This window comes from Vombatus ursinus, unplaced genomic scaffold (assembly GCF_900497805.2).
Source record: "Vombatus ursinus unplaced genomic scaffold, bare-nosed wombat genome assembly UNPS02014820.1, whole genome shotgun sequence".
NCBI lineage: Eukaryota > Metazoa > Chordata > Mammalia > Diprotodontia > Vombatidae > Vombatus > Vombatus ursinus.
This window is the reverse complement of record NW_020954598.1, coordinates 6,176,094-6,202,361: the sequence shown is the minus strand read 5'-3', so window position 1 is coordinate 6,202,361 and position 26,268 is coordinate 6,176,094. Positions and strand designations below refer to the sequence as shown.

Sequence of the window (26,268 nt, the reverse complement as noted above, 5' to 3'; positions counted from 1 at the left end):
ATGCAAAAAACAAAATGATTAATAGGTGCTCCTTTGAAATAGATGTCTCCTGGTTCTCCCAAAGAAGTGCCTTTTGTTATTGAAACTCAGATCATACATTTTCTTTCCCCTCTAATCAGACATGAAAAAGATTCTAGAAAAGCATAAGAAAGCAATATTGATTCTCCTCCCCTTGTTTTCTCTCCCCATCCTTACCACCCCAGAATAATAATTACTTGGTGTTTGAAATATTCTGATATTAACATTTTTTTCATTTTATTACATAGATGACAAAGAGTATGTGCTCTCTCTCTCTCTCTCTCTCTCTCTCTCTCTCTCTCTCTCTCTCTCTCTCTCTCTCTCTCTCTCTCTCTCCTCCTCCCTCTCCCTCCCTCCCTCCCCAATCATAGATCTCTATTTTTTGCATGGTTTTACATTTTTCCCATATTTTCAGAGAAAGAGATGAGCTTTCTCTCCTCTGAAAATGATTTCTACATGTGTGTGCTGAATCCCACCTCCTTTGTCCTTCAAATGGAACTTGTTCTCACTTTCATCTTCTCTATTCAGAAATTACCCCAACATGTGGTAGTCACTGATTCAGTACGAGGCATTCCACTAAATTCAAGGATGCACAAATGAAATGAGACATATCCTATCCCAGAACTTATAATTTATATTGAAAATGTATTTTTGTTTAAATTCCATTGTCCCTTTCAACTACTATCCCATTGATGCCACAATCATGTGGTTCTTAAAAGTGACCTATAGTTACTCCTCCATTTCCTCATCTCCCATTGCTTGTGTGAAGATCTGCTTTTGTCTCACTGGAGCTGCTTTCTGTGCTTATCAATAATAGGCTTCAAGTCAAATTCAATAGTCTTTCTGTAGTCTCCAATCAAAACAATTCTTCAGTAGCATGTGACACTGTTGATCATGACCATTTGAGACTCTTACCTTCTTTGTTTTCTGTAATATTTATCCCACTTATCAATTATTCCCCTATTCTCTCTAATTGCTCCCATCTTTGGCTTATCTCCCTCTGCTTCTGTAGTAGAAATTTTGAACCTCAAAATATTTAGCCAGTTACCTTTCTCTCAATTCTAATTTCTCTCTCTCTCTCTCTCTCTCTCTCTCTCTCTCTCTCTCTCTCTCTCAAAGAATTCATTATTTACATAGTTTCATTTATGCATTCTTTGATAAGAATATCAGAATCATCAACAATAACAACAACAATAACAACCACAAAAACATTTTAAGTTCTGGCCTATGCTTTTGTTATATACATTTCAGAGTGAATATCCCACTGTCTTCTCTTGCCTAAAATTTCTAAAGTGAAATCCCTAGTAATCTTCTTCTTATGGCAAGAATCATGTCTGAATTAAAAACAGTTCAGAATTAATTGAGGCAGGCAATTAATGCTAAAGATCACCCCCCAAAAAGTGCTTTTTTGTGAGGCAATTGGGGTTAAGTGACTTGCCCAGACTCACATAGCTAGGAAATATTATGTATCTGAGCCCGGATTTGAACTCAGGTACTCCTGACTCCAGGGCTGGTGCTCTATCCACTGCACCACCTAGCTGCCCCTAAAAAAAGTGCCTTTTAAAATTTTATGAATTTGGGGGTAAGAGAAAGATATAAAAGAGATAATATCACTGCTTAGTGTTGATAAGATAGATAACTGAAAATGGATAGAAGGACAGAGTACTCAAATTTTATTTTGCTTCTTTTTTTTCCTCTATCAAGAAGAAATTTTGAAGAGTAAAGGATAAAGCAGAAATAGAAACTAAGAAGCCGATATGCAAGGGATATAAAGAGAGATTAAAATTGAATCTAGTTGTTCTTAGCAAATTCAAATAGAAGACCCAGATGAATTATAACCCAAAGTACTGAAATAACCGGCAGATGTAATTGTGGAGCCCTTGTCAATAATCTCTATAGGATCCTACAGACCAAGGGAAATACCAGAGGACTGGAGTACAGAAAGCATTTGTCCCAATTTTCACAAAAAGAGAATAAAGTTTATAAATCAATCAGTGTGATTTTATTTCCTAGTGAAATTCTAAAAAATATTGTTAGATATTAGTTCTGGCCATCTAGAGGTGGAAGCAGTGATCCATTTTTTTATATTTCTTTGTTTAATGGGTTATCATAATGAAAAAAGTTCTCATTTAGTATTCAGTCTAATGGTGATGAAAGTCTCTGTACCTACAAAAGTCAGTTTATAGAAAGCATATGTATTCCTTTGCTGGGACCATATTTGAAACTTTTCTTGCATAGGAGAACCTGCCAAAACTGAGCTGTATATCATTCAGGAACACAGACTCACTTGTATACTGTAATGAGACACTATACTAGGAATATGTGTATGTGTGTGTATACACATATATGTATGTATGTGTATGTATGTATGCATACTTCTTCTTTGCCTGTCCATCTCCTTTTGTTTTTCTCACCTATGACAGAAAGGAATAATCATTCCTTACCTGGTAGCAGTCTGAACTCTAAACTTATCTTATTACACTGCCTTATTCATAGCAAACAATTAAAGGTTAATTTTTCATTAGACTGTGTCCAATCAAAAGGATTTTTGACACAACTATAGATGTATGTATATATGCACATGTATGTGTATGCATATTTGCATGTTTGCGTATCTATGTGCATACATACACATATGCACACACCTACTTCTTCTTCTCCTATTCATCTCCTTTTGTTTTCTCACCTATGACAGAAGAGAAGAATCATTCCTCAACTTCTGACAGGCTGAACTCTAAACTCAGCCTATTACAATACCATACATATAGTAAAAAATTAAAAGTTAAATTTTCAAGACTACATCCAGCAAAACGTTTTTCTTACATAAATATGTACCTGTAAACACATATAGGCTATAGGCATATACACATATATGTTAACATAAATATTATATACATATGTAACTGTGACTATCCTGGCCCCACTGTCTGAAGGCAATGATACTTGCACTATATTTATTTAATAATATTTATTAAAATTATATATTTAATAATATATTTGTGGTTAATGGATGCTTTTGGTCTCACTCAAATCACAACATGTGTTGCTTCTTCCTGTCCTTAAGTGTAACACTGGCCTTTTGCATTTTAACGTTAAGTATTCAGCATGAGTGATAAATCTTCAGTTCACATAGAAGTAGAAATTTCACCTCCCAGAATATCATACACACATACACACGTGTATGCATGTATACATATACACACATGTATATGTATACATATATACATACATGTATATGTATGTGTATGCATATATACACACATACATATACATGTGTGTATGTGTGTGTATATATGCATATATGTGCATATATACATATATGTGCATGTGTATGTGTGTGTATGTATGTGTGTGTATGTGTATATATATATATGTATATATATATATATATATATATATATATACATATACACATACACACACACACATATCTGTATATTTGTCCACACATTTTGGGCTGAATGACCAAGAGTCCCCACTACCCCTAACACCCTCCCACAAAAAAAAAAAAATGCTTCCCTATCCAGGATCTACTAGTGCCAAAAATTCTGCCAAGTAGTAATTGACAAAGCTAGGATTCTGACCTACATTTTCTAACCTTTTCAACTACAAAATAACAATCATAATGAAAGAAAGATATCATAGCAAATCTTGAAGAATATTCCAAGTGCAGTGATTAGGTATCTACAACACTGAAGCAGCTTAATGACTATTCTAAGTTCCTTTATCTTGTTAAAGTTCTCCTCTCTTGTCTCATTGTGACATGAAGGTGATCCTGGGTTCTTCAAATCCATGTCAAATAAATACAAGCTCTGGTGGATCCTTTAAAATTGGAAAAGATTTCATTATGTACATAATGAAAATATATACATATTTATACATGATATATACATATATGTGTGTATACACAATACACAAACATGTATCTACATCTATCTGTAATATATAGATTCCTTTGAAACAGTTCAAGCTAATTCATGGTGAAAAAAATGAGTTTTCCATTGATGACTTATTAAGTGGACCTCTCAGAGACTTCTCAGTGTTTTAAAGTTCTACGTTTTCCAGTAGATAACACCTCTACTTAGAAAGCAATAGGAAAATCTTATTTATTTATATTGCAGCATGGTACAATAAAAAGAGTACTGTATTTGGATTCAAAAGCACTTGGATTCAAAATCAGACTATAAGTCAGTGTACTTTGTTTTGGACTTTGACTCTGCTACCATAATGTCTCTGAAACTCAGGCCATAGTCTAAAAATAAGGTGACTGTAGTAGATGGCTTATAAGATATGTTTTAGCTTGAAGAGCCTGTAAACTTTATGCGGTTAATTCTGGGTCTTTAGTGCTCTTGTCTCTATAGCACTAGGTTTACTCTTCTACTCTTAAGAATATTGGCAAGCTTCTTGGCTTCAAAAATTGAATCACATTACTGAATCAATCTGTCAATATTTATTAAATACTTTCTATATGGCAGCCACCGTATTACACATGAGGGCTACAATGACAAAAAAAAGTATGAGTTCTTTCTTTTATATAATTTTTGTTTGACTAGGAAACAGAATAAGAAATATAAAGTCATGTCTCTCGAAGACTAATGTGTAGACCATCAAAGGATTATTGATAGAGATTTAAAAGGGTCCTCAGTCATTTAGTCCAACACTCATTTTACCTATGTGGAAATTGGCTAATAGGGAGATGAAGTGATTCTCCTTTGGTCACACAATATTCATCAGAGTTGGGATTTCAACCTATAGCCTCTGACTCTAAAACCAACAATCTTTTCATTTTACTCCACTCATCCCCTGTTTGAAAGTAAATATCAACCACCTCTTCCTTGGGACTTCATAAAGTCAATGAGAAAGGTAGCATAGAGTCAACAGAAAAGAAAAAAAACTTTTGAATGTTGATTGAAACCCCTATATTCCAAGGCATCAAGGACTCATTATTTCATTGAGATGGGCACTCCCAATCCCAGTGCAGTTCTATATCTGTCAATAACTTATAGAGCTGGAGAATTACCTAAGGACAAGTGACTTGTCTATGGTCTAAGTGTCAGAGGTGGGATTTGAATACAGACCTTTCTGATCCCACATGCAGCATGCTAGCCACACAAGTCTTTGGCATCTCTGGCACTACTACACTGTAGGAAAACAAATCAAAACAAAACAAGACAAAATCATTTTTTGAAATCTACATAGTATGACTAAGAGGCAATGAGTTTGGTGACTAGTTCAAAGGATGACACTTGATAAGATTGTTGTTTTAAAAAATCAGACTAGTTTAGTTTTAAAAGAATTATTTATAAATTTATTAAAGTATTGATATAAATATTTAGTTTTACCACTTAACATTCTCCCAGTCTCAACCCTCTCCCTACTACAGTCTTTCCTCCATTAAGTGGCCAAAACAATCTTTCTTAACAAATCTGACCATGGCATTCCCTTAATCATTTACCTTCAGTATTACCTCAAGGATCAAAATCCTTGCACTGTTTAAGCCCTTTACCTATTGGCCCCTTCCTACCTTTCTAGTCTTCTGCCTCTTTGATCCCTTCTACCTAATCCTCAATGTAGAAACGTTGGCCCTCTTGATACATCTCCCACAGAACAGTCTCTCAGGGGTGGGGAACCTGTGGCCTCAAGGCCACATGTGGCCTTTTAGGTCCTTGGGTATGGCCTTTTGACTGAGACCAAGTTTTACAGAACAACTCCTTTTATTAAAGGGATTTATTCTGTGAAATTAGGATTCAGTTAAAGGGGTGCACTTGAGGACCTAGAGGGCCACATGAGGCCACAAAGCCACAAGTTCCCCACCCCTGGTTCTAACTGTGCCTTTTTCACAGACTGTCTCCCATATCTAAAATGCTAGCCCTCTTTGTCTCTGCTTCATGGGTTCCCTGACCTCCTTTAAGACTCAGATGAAACCCTACCTCCTTTTTCAAAAAGCATTCCTCATTCCTCCCCTTTCCACTAGTTCTTTCCATCTGATATTACCTTTAATTTATAAATTGTGTATATACATAGGTGTTTGCATGTCATTTTGCCCATTAGGATGTAAGCCTCTTGAGGCAAAGGTCTATTTATTTTTTGCCTCCATGTTGTCCACAGCTTTCAGTGCAGTGCTAAGCACATAGGAAGTACTTAACAAATGCTTATAGTCTCTGCTATCTCACACATGCCAATTTATAGCCAGCTGGCTCTCCAGCAACCCCCATCCAGGATCATCCCTTATGATATACAGTTGAAGTATCTAGTCTGTCATCACATTAACACCGAATGGTAATGTACTCTGTGATACAAGTGCAAGGAAAATAGGGACCTTTGTCATGGTGGTAGAGATGTAGGACAAAGTATTTCCCCTCTTCCTCCAATGCTATGCAGGACCTTCTTTCAAATTTTCAAGAAATTTTTCATGGACTCTGTGCTTGCTCTCTGGGGCAAGACAGCAGTTGAATGACATATGAAAAAGGTTGCAAGTTTCTATCCATAACCTCAGAATAACTCAGTAAGGCATGAGGACCACAGTGAGGCATAAAGCTGAATGGGAGAAATGGAAAGATTTTCAATAATTCTAGTTTGGCTATGATGGAGAGCTGGGAATAGTTCTGACATAGGGGCAATAATCATAGTTTTAGCAACTCTCTAAGTCACCTAATTACTATTAAGAAAAGAGATGAAATATGCAAGTTATCCCTGAGACCTATTGGTCTGGGTAGGGCTCATGTTTGAAAGACTGATAAAACATCCTTCCTACTCCACCCTACCCCATCTCAAAGGCGCAGCAGGTGTGGCAGATGATAACAACTTTATTGGATGGCAGCAGCAACTGGGTGAAGAAGCACGAACCAGCCATTTCAAAGGCAGAGTGCAGAGGTAGAAGGAACAGTTTCAGCATATGACAGTTAATGAGACAAAGTGGAACAGCTGGGGAATGGGACTTCCAGGAACTTATCAAGTGAGCTAGAAGAAGCATAGACATAAACACTTGTCAGGAGAGGGATCCCTGAGTATTCCATTTTCTAGCTGTTGTAGCAATGATACAACTTTTCTTCTCTTTGGAGTATGTTTCTTGGAGAATTCTTCCCACCCCCAACAGCATAGAAATCTGTAGGAGATTATACCCATTAACAGATAAGGATGGTCTGCACTTACTACCCAAAGGGGCAAAAGGGATATGTCCATGGTCACACAGCTTAAAAACAAACAAACAAACAACAACAAACAAACAAACAAACAGAATTTGAACCCAAGTCTTCCTGGTTCAAAATCCAGAACTCTACCTATTATAAGTAGTCAGCCCAAATCTACCCGGTTTTAACTACATTCCTGAGGCAGAGTTTTCTCAACATTAAAGAAGTTTTTGAAAAAAAATCTGTTTCCTTTATTTTGATATCTGTCACCCTAATGACATACTGAGGCCCAAACTTTCAGTCAACAAGTGTATTTTTCTAAGTGGACTCCTATAAGCAAGGTCTTGTGATAGACACTGAAAATATACAGACAAGAATAAGAAGGCTATCCCTGGATAAATTATTTAACCTCTCTCAGTCTCACTTTCCAGATTTGTAAAATAGAAGTTACAAGAACAACAAAATTAGAGGGGGCAGTATTTGATTGATTTGATCTTGGCTTGGAATTCCACTTGATAAACATCTGCCCTCATCTGCTTCAATCTTAAATGCTAATATCTGCCTTTCAAGTATATGCCAAAGCCTGAAAGCTCACATAACTTTGTCCATGGCTCTCAGTACTGTGAATTCAGCTTTCTGTTAGATTAGTAAGTTTCAACAAAAACAAATAAGCAAAGAGAATATAGAGGAAATCCTGCCCCTCCAAAAAATAGTCCTTAGTGTTTAAATTGTCATTTAAAATAAAACAATGTTTTAATAAAATCATATCAATGACAATTGATTTATTCTGTGCATCATGTCTCCTTTCCTTCTGCATACTTATAAAGATATGTTATCTTTTTTATCTAAATTTTAAAATGGCTACAATCAATGTGTATGCTATAGCTATTCTGCTTAAATCGCTTTGCACCATTTTGTTTCTTTCCATATTTCTTTATACTTTTCATTTTTGTCATTTTTATGGCAGAATAAATAGTATTCCATTGCATTATTATAATATAATTTATTCACCAATATTGATTGCTAAATATAGTTTGGTTCCATTTTTTTTCACTATTATGAGGAAGATAGCTATGAATATTATTGTACAGATACATCCCATTTTTCTTTTACTATTTTTTCCATCAGTACTTATGGAGCTGCAGCATTTGGCTCTGACATCATAGCACTCAATGTGCTATGGAAGGGGAGGAGAAATGATACTAAGCAAAACAAAGAGAAGAATGAAGCTGGATTGAACAAAGTCTATGTTGGAAACTATACATTTTTAATAGGCTGAATGATAGGTTATCAAAATACCAGAGGGAGAGTAGGATATCAAATGCTTAGGAGAAAGCACAGAAATTATTACTACCAAAAAAAATAAGAAAATATAAATAATGCCTGAAAATAGATGTATAGAGAGTGATAGGTTGGGTGTACCAACATTCTGGGATGGACATTACCACTAGCTCTTCTTCGGCTTCCTCTCTAGATAATTTTTGGTTTGGGGAAAGGGGTGTGTTTTCTTTAAGGGAAACAATAATGCTAATGTTCATTTTTCTATCTGCCTTGCACTTCTGGATCCACTCAGTCCACATTCCTATGCTCCTGGACTATTTGCTATTTCTCACTGATCAAAGGTAGTCTTGGTGAAGGGATAAAAAGGATAAGGGAGTTTTTGCAAATGAAATTCTATAGGAGAGCACATTTTTACAATAGTACAATGGATTAAAAGACAAAGTATAAAACTTCCTGCTATCTTGACTAGTGGCTACAATACAGTGTTTTGTTTAGATAGAACACATCAATTTGCATTGGTATAGGAAATTTCCTCATCCAAGAGTTTCTCAAGGAAATCATATATTTAGTCCCTATCCCTTTCTAACCTAATGAATCATAAGGTTTCTGTACCTCTTATTTATTTAGATTTTAAGAAAAATATTTGAAAATAACTCATATGATTAGGAAATAAAGGCTAAATGTGGAGTAGATGATAACACAACTATATTAATGAATTCTCACTTGGTTGTATAGTCAGAATTAATAAATAATCACTATTGGTTTCATATCAAATTTAATGGAAGGTCATCAATGTAGTAGTTCCCTTTCTCCTATTCTGTGGAAAATTATGTAATTAATAACTTATAAAAAGGCATAGATGGACTGCTAATCAAGTTTAACAATGCTGAGAACAAGGAAGAGATAGCTAACTTTAAGAATAACTGTGTTGTGATTTTGACAGTCTAGAGCACTGAACTAACTAATTCTCTAGTGCTAAATATAAAAGTGTTATCAGCTTAAAAAATAAGTCTCACAAAAATGACAAGTGTGATCTGTCTAAAAAGCATGATTTTTGTTTCTATGATCTATATTTCTCTAATACCTGTTTATTTGTTTCCTTATTTGTTATTTATTTAGATTACTGGCATTTAGTAGACTTAAAAATTAACAGGAGTCAGTAGTTTAATGTGGAAACACTACATGAGAGACATATGTTCCATGAATAAGAAAGAAATAATCGCAATATACTACTGCATGTTCATACTGCAGAATACTATCTGGACCATTGTGCTCTGTTCTCGATGACTCAGTTTAGAATAGCCATTGATAGGCTTGCATGCATTCAGAAAAGGGCAACCAAGGTGATGAAGGGCCTTGAATACATGTCATAAGAGGGTCAGTTGAAGCAATTAGAGATATGTAGCCTGGAAAAGAGAATATTTGATTGAGGTTAGGGATGGCATTTAAGTCCTTTCAAGTACTTACTGGGCTGTCTTGGGGGATGGGGGAATGATCAACTTTGTTCTGTTTGTTCCATGAGAATAGAACCAAAAACAACAGGTGGGAATTTAAAAACAAAAGGTACTTTTGACTTTTCCTGGGGGAACAATCCTAAAATTTCTTTGTAGAATCAGTTGTCTCATGATGTAGAGGATTTTTCCCTCACTGAAGGTCATTAATCAGAGGTTTGGTGACTTCTTGTTGGATATATTGTAGTGAAAAATTCTTTGACTATGGGGTAGAATAGATGACTAGTAGGGTCCCTTCCCACTCTAAAATTTTGTGATTCTGTGATATTCTATTTAGTTGTATTTATTGTTCTGTGACCCTATATATCAGTACATATACTTTGGACAAGCAAGTCTGATGGATAGCAAATTAGGTAGTATTAAAGTTGGAAGAGAGCAAGCTGGACTTAATTTGGAAAATTGTGCACTGACTAGAAACCTCTGCTCAGGCTTCACTGATAAAAATGAGCCCACTTTCCAGGATCTCCTCCCCATCTTCTCATTTCACATGACTAAGACATTCTACCCCTCTCCTATTAGGTTCTCTTCTTCATAGTTCTCAAATGAAAACATGGTCCTACTCCTTGCCAACTTCAAACCCTCTGCATATAATTTTTATTTCATCCCCTACAATCTTCTCTAGAAGATTGTTTCCAATATCATCCTCACTTTCTCATTTATCTTTAATTTCTATCTACTGTTTCCTTCCCTGCAACCTGTTGTTTGTCCTTCATTTTTGAAGAGGACCAATGACATCACAAGATGATAATCTTTACTTACACTTGAATTGGATTTAAGTGAGGGAGAGTTGCACAAACTCATCAGCCTCACTCTCTCTTCCAGAGTCATCAAAGTCCAGTGGCACACAAAAGGCAGGACTACAGATGGCCTGGGATGCAGTGAATGACCTTAGCATCTTTGATGTCTGACCAACCACTTTCATGGCCAGTAGAACAAATTGTTCTCATCTGTCCATTCCACTGGAGGAAAACTTCACATGCTTGGGGTAGACACCCCCCTAACTCATGGGTTTATGGCCTGTTGATTGCCATCAACCTGGTTATACCTGTCTGCTGAGATAGTTTTATGAGAGTGTGCATGCTTCTTGGAGTCACAGATGAGAGTTGAGTGCCAGGTGGACACCAAAGGTGAATGAACATCCTTGAAACTCCATACACACTGATATCTCTGTACATTGCCCTCATTTTATCTTACAATCCCCACTGGATATCATTCTATATCTCTCCTTCTCTTCATGGCTTAATTTGAGAAAGCAATCTACATACACTGTTCCTCCATTTCTTCTCTCACTCTCTTCTAAGTCCTCTGAAATCTGGTTTTCAATCTCATTGTTCAACTAAAATGTCTATCTCCAAAGTTACATATTCAATGGCTTTCATTAATTCTCAACCTTGAACTCTGTAGCACTTGACACTGTTGATCATTATCATCCAATAGAATATTTGGTAGGCACTTTAAACTCAATGTATCTAAAGTAGAACTCATCTTTTGTCTCCAAATCCTCCCTTCTTCTAAACTTTCCTTTTATGGTCATGAGCACCACATCTCCTAGTCACCCAGGCCTGAAACCTTGGTGTTCTCTACTTCTCATTCTCACTCACCCCACAAATCCAATTTGTTATCCAATTTTATCATTCCTACTTTCACATAATCTCTTGTATATATTTCCTTTTCTTCAGTTTGCTTCCATCCAATTTGGGCTTTCATTGCTTTTTACCTGTACTACTGCAATAGCCTTTTAACTGGTATTGCCTTAAGTCTCTCCCATTTCAAGTCATCCTTCATTCAGCTGCCAAGATTATTTTAAAAAGTCTGACCACATTACCTTTTTGTTTATAAAACTCCTGTGCTTCACTATTACCTCTAGAATGAAATAGAATCTTTGACATTTGAAATCTTCATAACTTGGCCCCTGCTTACATGCCCAGTGTTTCATACTGCACTCCTTTCTACACACTAGTCTATATAGCTACACTGGCCTACTTACTGGTCCTCAAACACAACCTCCAGATCCCATCTCTCCACCTTTGTAGTAGTTGTTCCCCATGTCTAGAATGCTCTACTCCCTCACCTCAACTTCTTAGTTTACCTGTATGATTTAAACCTCAGCTCACATTTCACCTTCTATAAAGAGCTTTCTGGGTCCTCTCTCTCCCTCTCTCTCTCTCTCTCTCTCAAACATACACACACTCACCTATTTATTCAGATATAAATACTTTTATACATCTGCTCACATATATACATATGCATGCATGCCTGTCCATCTATCAATCATCTATTTATCTTGTATCAATCGATATGACATAGAGTAAGTGCTTAACAATAATAATAATAATAATTACTGGTTAAGGAATTGACTATGAAATAAATCTGTACCTTTTATTATCAATATTATTCTGATGATAGTATCCATATGACCACAAATTATTGAATAATACAATCCTTGAAGATGTAGATCACCTGAAGAGCAATGAAAAGATCTATTTGGTATAAGTAGACTTCAAAATATTAACAATTGTGAACTGCTTATAAAAAGCAGTATGAAAATTATTCTCAGAGATGTGAACCTGGAAGAGAAGATGGGCCATCCACATAGCAACAACAAGGAACCTGAGATGAGAAGGCCAAGTATTTTACCATTATTCATTTGTTGTTAAGCATTCTAGAGGAAGGCCCGAAACTTGCCCTCCTGCTAAGGGATATAGATAAGACTTGCACAGGATAAAATGGTGGGATGAATTCTGATGTATACTTTTGAAGGAAATGCCTACATTGATTAGATCACAGATCCATTAATTTGTTAATGTTCTTTTTTTCCTTTTATTAACATAACATGATCACGAATTTAGAACTAGAAAATCCCTGTAGATAATCAAGTCCAACCTCCTCCTTATTTAGGGAAAGAACAAAGGTCCAAAGAAGTTAATGATTAAGGCATGAAAATCCTTAGGATACAGTCCTAGCAGTGAAATCACCTGGCCAAAGGGTGTGATCAGGTTGACTATAGTTAATTACTACTACTCTTACACATCTGCAAACTTCATTTGAAAACATATTGTCACATGAATAGGTGATCAATAAATGTAGATTGAATAAATTTGAATTTGAAAAAAAAAACTTGAAAGCTGTGAACACCCATCATACTGATTACGAATTAGAGTTGATTCAATCTCAACTTTAAGAGCAGTATAGGACACTGGCTAGCTGCACTATGGTGCACAGAATCTCTTAACCTACATTCTTGACATCCATGGAATATTTAATTACATTAAGATATTATCTTATTTGTATTTCTTTGTTCTTAAAAAAAGTAAAAAACCTACTAGTGATATGATTGCTTTTTTGTAATTTATGATCCTATTATTTTAACATTCCTCAAAGTTTTATCATTATGTTTTAATATCTTTATTCTTTCTCTCTTTTCTTTCTCTGATGATATTAGCATTTCACTGATTCATACTTACAGCAAACTTTTAGTAATTTTTGCTGGCTTTAAAATTTTGCTTGTGGTGCTTTTTTGTTGTTTCTAATTATCTGTTAATATTTTAAGTCCTTAGTAATTGAATTTTAATCTGTTTTTAGAATTACATTACCTCTTGAAAATCTAACCTATGCATACACATGCATATATGTATATATATGCACATATACACACATATACATACCTATGATGTGATATATATATATGCATCTGTATACATATGTTTGTGCATGTGTTTATTTGTGTACATATGTGTAAGAAGTAAGAAGAGAAAAGGAGGAAAGGAAGGAGAGAGAGGGAGAGAGAAAGAGAAAAGAGAAACAGGGGGGAGAGTTAGAGGAGGGCAACAGAGAGAGGAAGGGAAGGAGGAAAAAGGGATGAAGGTAGAAAGAAAAACACATTTGGCTTATAATGAGTCACAAAATAAGATCAAAGAATTCACCAAACCACTGATAGCCCTCCAACCACAAACCACCTGAAACTGACACATACTTGACCTCTCTCTGAGCCTTCTCAAGTAACAGATGGAGAAAAGCCCAATATAAGATCTGTCTGATTGATCAATCATAGAGGATTCCAACCTCTAGAATGGGGAGATGAAAAATTCCATTCAATTGGACACATCAAAACAACATGCTAGTGTTATGGGAAAAACTTTGAGTCTGTCCTGAGTACTGGTGCAGTTTGGGGGGAAAATCGTATTATGTCATAGTTACAACATTCCATACAACCTGAGGTGAATATGATCAGCAATTAACTGAATTACATTCTGCAAAATAATTTTAACATCACAAATCCCAAGTTCACAACCCTCTTTAGGTAAGATAATTCATTAAAGATAAAAAGACAGCAGAAAATTACAATTCATTCAATTGACCCCTAGGAACCACATTGTTGACTTTAAAGAAAACCACTCCCCTGAAGCTTAGTTGGGGGTAAAAATAAATAAATCCTTTAGAAATTTCTAGACAATGTGATTTACTGGAGACTATACATTTGGAATGGAAAGTCATGGATTCTGCCCAGTTTTCACTCTCATTAGGAGCAATTCATTTGTTTGTGTGTGTGTGTGTGTGTGTGTGTGTGTGCATATCGAGAGGGAGAGAGAGAGAGAGAGAGAGAGAGAGAGAGAGAGAGAGAGAGAAATATTTTTTCAGATGCTAGTGATCTGATCTCTATCATTATGTCACCATTATATCCTTGCCCATTTAGGATAGGTGCTTCAACAATGCTTGTTGATTATTGGATTGAAAGGTGAAAAACTCAATCAGAACCATATGACCTCAGTAATTCCTCACTAACTACATATTGGGATCCTGTGCTTTTTTGTTTGCCTTCCTTCAGATCTGTCCATCTGCAATTGGTACAGGGAAGCATTTCTTGTCTAGTGATCATTGAAGAGTAGAATCCCCCGCACAGATCTCCAACTACTCCATATTTGTTTGTTAATAACTGGGAGGAACTAGAAACCTGGGTTGAGATAGACAGTTTAGCATGTCTGATATGAGAACCAAATTTAGATGTAAGCTAATGAAGTTTGGTTCTGAGAGAATGTTTCTGAGCATGTTGTATCTCCACTTCCAGGGAAAAAGCATTCAGGGAAGAGGGCAATTGTGGAACAGAACTGTAATGACGTCTTCACTAACGCATGATGCATTCAAATCCTACCAGTACTTCACCATGTAGTTATAACAAAGAGCAAAGAGAGTCCCACTGGATGGAAATATCATGAGATGATGTCATTTGCTGCATTATAAATGTTATAACCCAGTTCACTTTAATAAAATAACTGACTATCAAATACAGAATTTCACCATGATTGGCACTGGGCAGGACATTTTATTTCACCAAAGATTTACAAGGCTGATCAATTGAAAATGATTGATAGTTAAAATTGATCACAATTCATTTGCAGTTGATTAGGACTCTAAATTGAAATAACAAGTTGTGTTAAATCCAAGTAATTTTGGATAGTTTTCCAAATGCTATTCTTCATGGATGCCCTCGAAAAATTTATTGAGGTAGTATCCATTTTTCACTCATTTAATATAGAGAACCACACATGAATTGCAAAGGAATAATTCCACAACTGAGAGTTGGTGGCATCATATAAAAGTCAAGTGCATGAGGTTAATGCTGTTAAATAATATGCAAGTCAGAAATATTTTCTTTTCCTCCAGGAACCCAGTTATTTATTTTTATGACATATGCAATTGAGATTTGTATGACTTTGTAACAAGCATGAAGGTCTGGTGGAATTTTCAGAATTGGGATTAGTTTATTCTGTAAAGTGCTACTTAGTGGCACAACAGGCCCAGCCATAATTATGGAATCACGGAATCTGAGAGTTAATAGATATATCAGCTGCTATTGAATCAATACATGGAAGTATTCTCTACCACAATGTACCTAACAAATGGAATCCTGCCTCTGTTTGAAGACATCTAAAAAGAGGGAAACCACTACCTCCTGAGACAGTCCAATCCACCTTTAAAAAGCTCAAATTATTAGGAAGATTAACCTGACACCAAGCCTCAGTTTACTCTGTGCAACTTTTTTACTCATTGTTCTGTTCTTGCTCTCTGGAACTAAAGAGAACAGGTCTGATCTTTCTTCCACATGGCAACAATGCTTCAAATACTTGAAAACAGCTGCCAGTCCTAAATGAGTCCTCTCTACTATTTTCTAATCTTATGCAATTCCTTCAAATGACTCTATTTTAATGGCAGCTCAAAGCCCTTCACCATCTTGGTTGTCTGTTTTTGGACAATATCTACTTTATCAATGTCTTTTTTGAGTCATGATGTCCAGAATAAGGGGCGTGTTAGTAAATGTTTAACAATTGACTCGAGGGTGGGAGGAGGGAATATACACGGGATACACATTTTTAATCTACATTTTGACATTTTCCATTCTTTTCTTAAGTCCAGACAATGAACAAAACAATAAATCAGGCCATGATTTTTAACATTTGCAGGTCTTGAGACATAAATCCTTACAGTGAAAGTTTAATATTGACTCCTTCAAGCCAGTAGGAGATGCCTCCAGCACACTTCTGACCCAAATTTAATGCAATACTCCAGGTAACTGATGACAAGAGTGAGACTATGAGTTCTTTATTCCTGTAAGCTATCTCTTTCTTAATGCAGCCGAAGATTGCATTAGTTTTTTTTTTCCTGACTACCATAGCAGAATTATATTAAATTTACAGTCTACCCAGATACTTGGTTCTTTTGCAGAACAACTTTTTCATTTTATATTACAATTTTGAACTCGATTTTTCTTTTGTATACGAGTGTAAGAATTCACCTTTATCCCTATTGAATTCCTTTATAATAGATTCAGACCAGTGTTCTCACTTGTCAAGATTCTTTTGGATCTTATCTTTGCCACCTGGCATGTTAGCAATCCATCTTATTTTTGGACAGTCCCAATGCCAGATTATCCAAGGGGCATATCAGACTTGTGAGCTCCTTGTATATTTAGCATACTAAAAGCTTATACAAAATCCTCTCCTGTTCAAATTGAAGCTGCTTTCCTCAGAACTTACTTCATCCTCCCTGAACTCATCTATACAAAGAAAATCTAATCATTGAAGGACCATGGAGTCTGCAGTGTCACCTAAAACTTCATAACAATCATAAAAGCCAGGGCTAGAAGGAAAGTTGTGAAAAGATGCAGACAGGAATTTCATTTCCCTTTCTCTTGTGCAATGGAATTGGTATCTTGTGAATCTAAAATTTTAAACTAAAATTATAAAATATCTTATAAATAAAATCATAGAGAAAAGCTGTTATCCATTTTAAGCTTATTTGGAAATAAAGTTTTCCATTGTGACATCATTATTTTTTTTCATTTTGAGGTGGGTGGAAATTATAAATTATAGAGAAAAGATCTAAGGTCTTGGTGCCTATGGGCCTTAGGGGCCCTTTATTTGTAGCTAGTTAAAGCCAAGCAGCATAGATTTCATCCTTGTGACAGCATTTTGGACAAAGATCCAGTAGTATTGGTACTTTAATTGTGCTACCATGTTTATAGACCATGCTTAATCAAGTTTTCTTGAAGGCTATACCTAGGATGATTTAGGATCAGTTCTGCCACTTTTCAGGAATGTATGAATGGATAAGAATAAATGAGTCAGCAATGGTAAAACTGATAATCTGCCAAGAACAAAAAGGATCGGAAATATTTCCAGAGGTCAGTCCTTCTAGTTGGGAATATATTTTGAGTACTCAATAAATACTTGTGACATGGATTTGTTGAATGAATTTACTGAAACAGGAGCCACTCAATAGGTGAAAATGGCTTTTTAAACAGAGTTGGTTAGTGGGAGGGAAAATTATATGTATGTATAGTTAGATAGATAGATAGAGGGCACAGGGTGAGTTGAAGATGAAGGAGTGATATCTGGAAAATAAAATTAAGGGGTGAGAGAGGATTATACTGGGAGAAGGAGAAAGGGAGAAGTAGAATGAGGTAAAATATCTCACATGAAACAGACAAGAAAAGGCTTTTACAGTGGAGGGGAAATGCGGGAAGGTGAGAGGGAATTAGTGAATCTCATTCTCATAGGATTTGGCTTAAGGAGGGAATAACACACACAATGGGGTATGGGAATCTATTTTACCCTACAGGAAAATAAAAAGGGGAGGGGACAAGAGAGCAGGGGGTTGATAGAGGGGAGGGCAGATTAGGGGAGGGGATAATCAGAAGCAAACACTTCAGAGGAAGGATCGGGTCAAAAGAGAGAGTAGAATAAATGGAGGGTAGGATAGAATGAAGGGAAATATACTTAGTTTTTCACAACAGGACTGCTATGGAAGTGTTTTGCATGACTACACATCTATAACCTGTACCGAGATGCTTGCCTTTTCAATGAGGATGGGTGGGGAGGGGGGAAGGGAGAAAATTTGGAACCCAAAGCTTTAAAAACACATGTTAAAAATGAAAAATAATTTATAAAAAAAATAAAATAAACAGAATTGGCTCTTGGTTGGCAAATGTGACTGCCTGCAGATGGTCACCTGGAGTATGTAACCCTGAGATAACTCTGAGGAGGGGTGATTAATGCCAAGCATTCAAATATTTGGAAATAACACATATCCAGGGGCTCAACTTCTTTGCTACACTGATAAGGCACTGATAGAGAAGACCAGAGATTTGTATTCTTAGGTAAGTGGTCAATCAACCTAGTCTGGAACCAGTCCTCATCAGTATTCAATCCCTATCTTAATCATACCAAAGGAAGCCAATCATTCCTTTTGTCTACTGATCAAAACACACAAACTGGACCCTGACTCAGGTTCTCTGCCTTCTTGGAGAAAATAAGGAGAAATGAGCCTGAGACACATAAATGAATGAATATGCTTAGATAAGCAACAGAAAGCCAAATTAATAGATAAAAAGGGGACAATTCACAAAATTGAGGGGACAAATATCTCTGACTATCATGATTCTAGAGATATTTGACTCAATCAGCCTACTGTATTTCTCTTAACCAGAGGTCCTTAAACTTTTTGTGTATTCCTTTGGCAGTCTGGTGAAGTCTATGAATCCCTTTTCAGTATAACATTTTAAATGAATAAAAATACATGGGGTTACAAAGGAAATCAACTTGATTGAAATATATTTAAAATACATTTTTAAATAATTGGCCTAAGGTTATGATGCCTTGGTTTAAAACAATATGCCAAGTGAGTTAGACATGTAATTAGACCAGATTTCCAGAGCAGAATCTTTGCACGTTATCATGTTCTTTCTCAAATCAGGAAAGAAAGCTTGATGATAGGCTTTCCAGTCGTCTGACTTTTGCTCCTTTCCTTTCCCTTGACTGTGTCTCCATGTATGTGGATGCACTAATGTTTTACATTTAACTTTAATATACTTCTTTCACAAAAGGTGGAAGTTACTCTGAATTGACTTAGTTTTATTTTGATAGACCACTGTATTGGTGTGGTGTGATTTGGTCTATTATTTCCTCAGGGATGTGGCTTTTCACATAGCTCTGGGGTGGGGGGGAATATACCCCCAGGACTGCATCACAAATAATGGCAGGTATGTTTAGGTTACTTTCTGAGCTCTCAAATCCCTGCCCTGCAAAAGTGATAGGACAGGGATATCAAGCAATTGCGTATTAGAGATGCATGATTCAATGATCTCAAAAAGATTTTATCATCTCTAACTCTGTCTAATACCAGTAGATTGGCAACTGCTGATGAGATGGTACTAATCATAGCCACAGTATCCAAAATACCTAAAGTGGAGGAGTGGGTTGGAAACCTCATTAAATATTTATTGTTTCCCATGCTGCATTCCCAAAGTATGCTATCCTGGGGAAGGCACAGAAGTACAACCCCATAGAAACTCTATAATATAACCATTTCCTTTGCCAATCCTTAGATTCAAAAGGAATTCAGTTGTGTTTCCAAGGATAACTGAAAAGAGCAGGATCAAGCTTCACATGTCCAAATTATAATCATGTGAAGGAACTGTGGGTGTGAAGGAAGACTGGTGATGAGGATGGGTTTGGGAAGTGGATGAAACCTGAGTTCAAGTATTTGAAGTCCTGCTGTGTGACAAAAGGATTAGACTTGTTCTGTCAGGCTCTGGTCAGATGAAACAGGAGTAATGGGTGGAAATTTAAATATTTCAGGTTAATACTTAGAAAACAAACTGCTTAAAATTAGAATTTTCCAAAAGTGACACCAGTTTCCTGGAGGTTATGTGCCTCCCTTCCCTGGAAGTCTTCAAGCAGTGACTAAATGACCAATTAAAGTACAAGTCATAGTCAGGACTCTTTTCTGGTATGAATTGGATCAGATGGTCACTAAGTTCCCTATCAAGTCTAAAATTCAGTGATTCTGTGACAAGAAAAATACATAAATACTGATTTTTTATTTTATTTTCATCTTCTCTATCAAGAAACATAATGTTCGGTGGAGACAAGATGGCAGACAGAAGGAAGGAAGTTGCCTGAGCTCTCCCCATTTTCCCTTGGGAACAATGTTAAATCAAGCCTGTAAAACATTCTGTACTGACAGAATCCCTCTCTCCCCCCCCAAAAAAAAGACAGAAAGAAACAATTTTCCAGCTCAAGCTAACTAAGAAAGATTTCAGGAAGGGTCTGTCTCACTTGGGTAAAAGTAGAGTGCAGCCCAGTGCAGATAATGTCTGGCCAATCTAGCATGAGGCTCTTAGCCAGAGCACAGATCAGCAAATGAGGCCCCATGGTCCTGATTCAGTAGGCCAGTGGAATAGGAGGCCAAGTGTGAGGCCTTCAGCCACAGAGCAGCCAGTAAACAGTCAGCCCCAGAACCCAGGGCACAACTAGCAAGACTAGAATGGGTTACGCTAGTGCAGTGAGCAAGCTGCCAGCAACTGAGGTCCCAATGTAGAAAGTCAGTGACCAGTCCCTTGGCCTCCAGCACAAGAAGATTGGGACTATAGCCCCTGTACCCCAGGAGCAGAGTTCAACTTGAAAAGTCATGAAATAGACTAGAAAATGAGCAAAAAAGAAAAAAAAAAACAGAAAAGATCCCTGACCATAAAAAGCTACTATGGTGACAGGGAAGATCAAAACACAAACTCAGAAGAAAACAAAAATAGCAAAATGCTTACACCTGAAGCCTCAAAGGGAAATGAATTTGTCTCAAGCACAAAAAGTCCTCTTGGAAGAGTTCAAAAATAATTTTAAAAATCAAATAAGAGAGATAGAAAAAAATTGAGAAAAGAAATGTGATATATGTAAGAGAGAGTCAGTAGTTTGGAAAAGAAAGAAAATGACTGAAGAAAACAATTCCTTAAAAGATAGGATTGGCCAAATTGGAAAAAAAAATCCACTGAAGAAAACAGCTTCTTTAAAAGTAGAATTGTCCAAATGGAAAAGGAGACACAAAAGCTCACTGAAGAAAATAATTCCTTAAAAATTGGAATTGGGCGAGTGGAAACTAATGACTCTATGAGACATCAAGAATCAATCCAACAAAATCAAAAGAATGAAAAAATAGAAGAAAATATAAAATGCCTCATTGGAAAAACAATTGACCTGCAAAATAGAACCAGGAGAGATAATTTAAGAATCATTGGACTACTTGAAAGCCATGATCAAAAAAGAGCCTGGACAACACCTTTAAAGAAGTTATAAAGGAAAACTGCCCCAATATCCTAGAACCAGAGGGTAAAAAAGAATAGCTCCTAAAAGAGATCCTAAAATGAAATCTCCAAGGAATATTGTAGCCAAATTCCAGAACTATCAGGTATAGGAGAAAACACTGAAAGAAGCAAGAAAGAAAAAAATTCAAATATCAAGAAGTCACAATCAGCAGCTTCTACATTAAATGATTGGAGGGCTTAGAATATGATATTTCAGAAGGTAAAGGAACTTGTATTACAACCAATAATCAACTACACAGCAAATTGAGCACAATCTCCTAGAGGAGAAGATGGATACTCAGTGAAATAGGGGACTTTCATACTTTTCTGATAAAAAGACCAGGGAACCCTAGAGAATAAAAACAAGCAAACAAGCAAACAAAAACCAACTACTTGAATCAATTATTAACTTTAGCAAAGTTGCAGGATATAAAATAAACTCAGAAAAATCATCAGCATTTCTATATATTACCAATAAAGCCCAGTAGCAAGTGATAGAGAAATTCCATTTAAAGTAACTGTAGACAATAAAAAATATTTGAGAGTCTACCTGTCAAAACAAACCTACAAACTATATGGACAAAGTTACAAAATACTTTTCACACAACTAAAGTCAGATCTAAACAATTAGAAATACATCAATTGCTCAGGGGTAGGCTGAGCTAATACAATAAAAATGATAATTCTATCTATATTAACTTACTTATTCAGTGCCATACAAATCAAAGTACCAAAAAATATTTTATAGAGCTAGAAAAATAATAACAAAATTAATCTGGAAGAACAAAAGGTCAAGGATATCAAAGGAATTAACGAAAAAAAATGCAAAGGAAGGTGGCCTACCCATAACAAATCTAAAACTGTATTATAAAGTGGCAATCATCAAAACGATTTGGTAGTGGTTAAGACGTAGAGTGGTGGATCAGCGGAATGGGGTAGGTACATAAGACACAGTAAGTACTAAATGACTATAATCATATATTGTTTGATAAAGCCAAAGACTCCAACTTCTGGGACAAAAACTCACTATCTGACAAAACAAACAAGCAAAAAAACTACAAACACATGTTGGGAAGTCAGGGGAGGGGGGTAGCGAGGTTAGGTTGAGCCGGGCCTGGGGTAGTCAGGGGCAGCCTGGGGGGAGAATGAGGGGCGGCCGAGGGGATGGTCGTCCTGGCCAGAATGGGAGGGGACTCCAGGCCGCTGTAACGGGCAGGGTCCCCGGCCCAGCTTCTCCAGGCACTGCTGGTACATGGGGACTCGAGGAGAACAGTGTTGTCTTGTCCGCAGCAGGGCCGCCGATCCGGCTCCGCCCACCATGAGGCCGCAGCAGGCACCTGTGTCCCGCAAGGTCTTCATCCAGCGGGACTACAGCAGTGGCACCCAGTGCCGGTTCCAGACCAAGTTCCCCGCGAGTTGGAGAACCGGATTGAGCAGCAGCAGTTTGAAGAAACAGTTCATACTCCAAATAACCTTTATGCAGAAGCAGAAAAGTTTGGGGGCCAATCTTACTTTCAAGGCTGTTTAGCTTGTATGACAGCATATACTATCTTTATGTGCATGGAAACACATTATGAAAAGTTTCTAAAGAAAATCGCCAAATATATTCAGGAACAGAATGAGAAGATTTATTCTCCACAGGGCCTCCTGACAGACCCAATTGACATAGGACTTTGTGCTATTGAAATTACCATTTATGAAGACAGAGACATGAGCAGTGGAAGATAATCCACAGAGTTCCAGAGTCTGTCTCAGAATGGGACTCTCTTCTGTCCACCCGCTAAACGCAGAGGGTCCCCTACCTCCCCTCCAAGCATCATTCCTTTTTATCTACTGCCAGAGCCTAGGACTCCAAGGACTCACTTTCTAAAATTCCACTTCTGGGGTGATATCTACTGACTCAGCTTTAGCATTAATGCATCACTTTCAAATCAGAAAATTTTTTTTTAATTTTCATATTCAATGTAACACCTTATTTGAATGAAAATCATGTTCTATCTTAGTAATTTTGGGGGGATATTTGGTGGGTATATCATTTCATCAACCCCAGTGCCTCCTTTATAATATGCCATACCTTCTAATTCTGATAATATTTGTGTTGTTTTTTTTTTCAAAAAACCTTTCCTAGAGGATCCATCCCAAATTACAACAATGGCTGTCTGGAAGTTCCTCTCTCAATATTGTTGGAGAGGGCAGAAGAAAGGAGGGAAACCAGAAAGACTTTTCTAATAGATGAAGTTCTAATATTCTGCTAACAGTACTGTATTATTGCTACAGTATTTACAAATGATCAGATTTTATTGTAGGAAATTCTTTGTCAATGGTGGTATCTTCAAGTTGTATAAGAACAGTATATAAATAGATATTGTTCTATAATATTCTGGAATCCATAATAAGGATCAATGTAATCAAAACATTGTTTATGGAATCTATGTTTGCATATACCCTAAAAATGAGGAAAATATTGTTTCTGACTAAGCCATTTATAACCAAAAGTAAATTACTAAGAAGTAGCAAATATATTCCTCTCAGGAAAATATATAATACTTTATTAATGAAAAAATGTATTTTAATACACTTTCAAGTTAGAAAAAATATATTTGTTTCATTTTATAGCAGTGAACTCTATAAACAAGTTCTATTTATGATATAGTCTTAGAGAAAAATATGTTTATAATTATGTTTACAAATACACATGTGATATTTTATATCGCCAACATGAGTCAACTTGTAAGAATTGACTCCTAAATTTAGATATTCCTTCCAAAATATCGTGTTTAACATTTTTAAAGATATCATTATTTGAACAATAGCTCCTATGATTAAATAACCCCTCTTCTTCAGTTTAGTTATACCCAGACAAGAAATATTAAGATATGATTCAGGAAATTGATAAGGTTCCTGCCTATCCCTTAACCCATAGAAATAACATAGATTAGCTAATTATACTCTATAATCACAAACATATCCAAATACACCTGTAATAACATTTATTCTTCTTTTTAAATATACTTTTATTTAAAAAATAGGTAGCAGCTTTTAAAAATATTTCTGTACCTGTCACTACACTAACATTAAGCAAATAAAATAACAACAACAAATCTTTCTCTGTATATCTACATAATCTGGCAAAACAAATTCATAGACTAGCCATTTCCAAAATAAAATATATTTCATTTCCTGAATTTTAACTTCATCACCTCTCTATCACATAAATGGCATGTTTCATCTTCATTATTTTGGACTCGTGGCTTGTCATTAAGCTGATTAGAGTTCTAAAATCTTTCAGTTATTTTTTCTCTATATTGTTTCTATAATTCTGTAAATTGTACTCATTCTACTCATCATACTTTCTTATTATAATGATACTTGTGTGTGTGTGTTTCAAAAAACCCTTCCTAGAGGATCCATCCCAAATTACATCAATGACTCTCTGAAAGTGGCCCTCTGAATATTGTTGGGAAGGTAGGAAGAAAGGAGAAGAACCAGATAGACTTTTCTAAAACAAGTACTAACACGGGACTAAGAATCTTCAAGTTGTGTTAGATCATTATGTAAATAGATGTTATTATATTGTACTCTCTATGTTTGCAAACACTTTGGTTTGAAGCAGTTCATAAAAAAAACCTCAGTTTGAGCTGAAATTATACATTTCATCTTTGTTTAAGGCACAATAATATTCCATTACATTCACATACCACAATTTTTCAGCCATTCCTAGTGGGACAACCTTTAGTTTTCAATTTCTGATGACCACAAAAGAGCTGTTATAAATATTTTGACCATATAGAATATTTCTTTTTTCATTTATTTATTTTGTGTATAGACTGATAGATATATAGCAGTGTCAAAGGATATAGACAGTTTGGTAACTTTCTGGCCAGGGTTCCAGATTGCTTTGCAAACTGGTGGACCAAATTATGGCTTCATTGATAATGCACTAGTGTAGGTAGCTTTTTTTTTTTAACCACAGCTCCTCCAACATTTGTCAATTTCCTCATTTATCATTTTCCACTCTGACAGTTGATTTTTCAATAAATTCAAAGTTGATCTAATTTTTAGTTCTCTAAATATTAGTGACAGGATTTTTTTATGATTTTGATAGCTTGGATTTCTTCCTTTGAAAACTGCCTGTTCATATGTTTTTACCATTTATCTATTGTCAAATTGCTCTTATTCTTACAAATTTGAATATATCATCTATATTATCAATCATTAATTAAATCTTGTGGAGGATTAGAGGCAATGGGACAATCAAGCACAGTTGAACAGAAAACTTGATCTTCAAATATAAGACTCAAGAGACTCAGTTGTGTATAGAAATTTATGTTATCCTATAGGGAAATAGCAGGGGAAAGAGGAAAAAATGGGGGGTGCTAATGGAAGAGAAGACAGATTGAGGGAGACAGTGGTCAGAAGCAAAACACTAGTAAGAAGGGACAGGGTGAAAGGAAAGAGAGAGAAATGTATCAAACAGGGGAAAATAAGATGGAGGGAAATGCAGAGTTAGTAATCATAACTGAATGTGAATGGGATAAACTCTCCCTTAAAATGGAAGTAGATAGCAGAGTGGATTAAAAAAAAAAAAGGAATCCTATAATATGTTGTTTACAAGAAACATATCTGAAGCAGAGAGACACAGAGTAAAAGTAAAAGGCTGGAGCAGAAAATAGTTTGCTTCAACTGAAGTAAAAAA

At 35.9% G+C, this 26,268-nt stretch overlaps 1 pseudogene; it reads left to right on the top strand.

The window, feature by feature from the left end:
- The first annotated feature begins 22,890 nt into the window (after positions 1 to 22,890).
- On the top strand, positions 22,891 to 23,300 carry LOC114024033 (annotated as a pseudogene).
- The last annotated feature ends 2,968 nt before the right edge of the window (positions 23,301 to 26,268 follow it).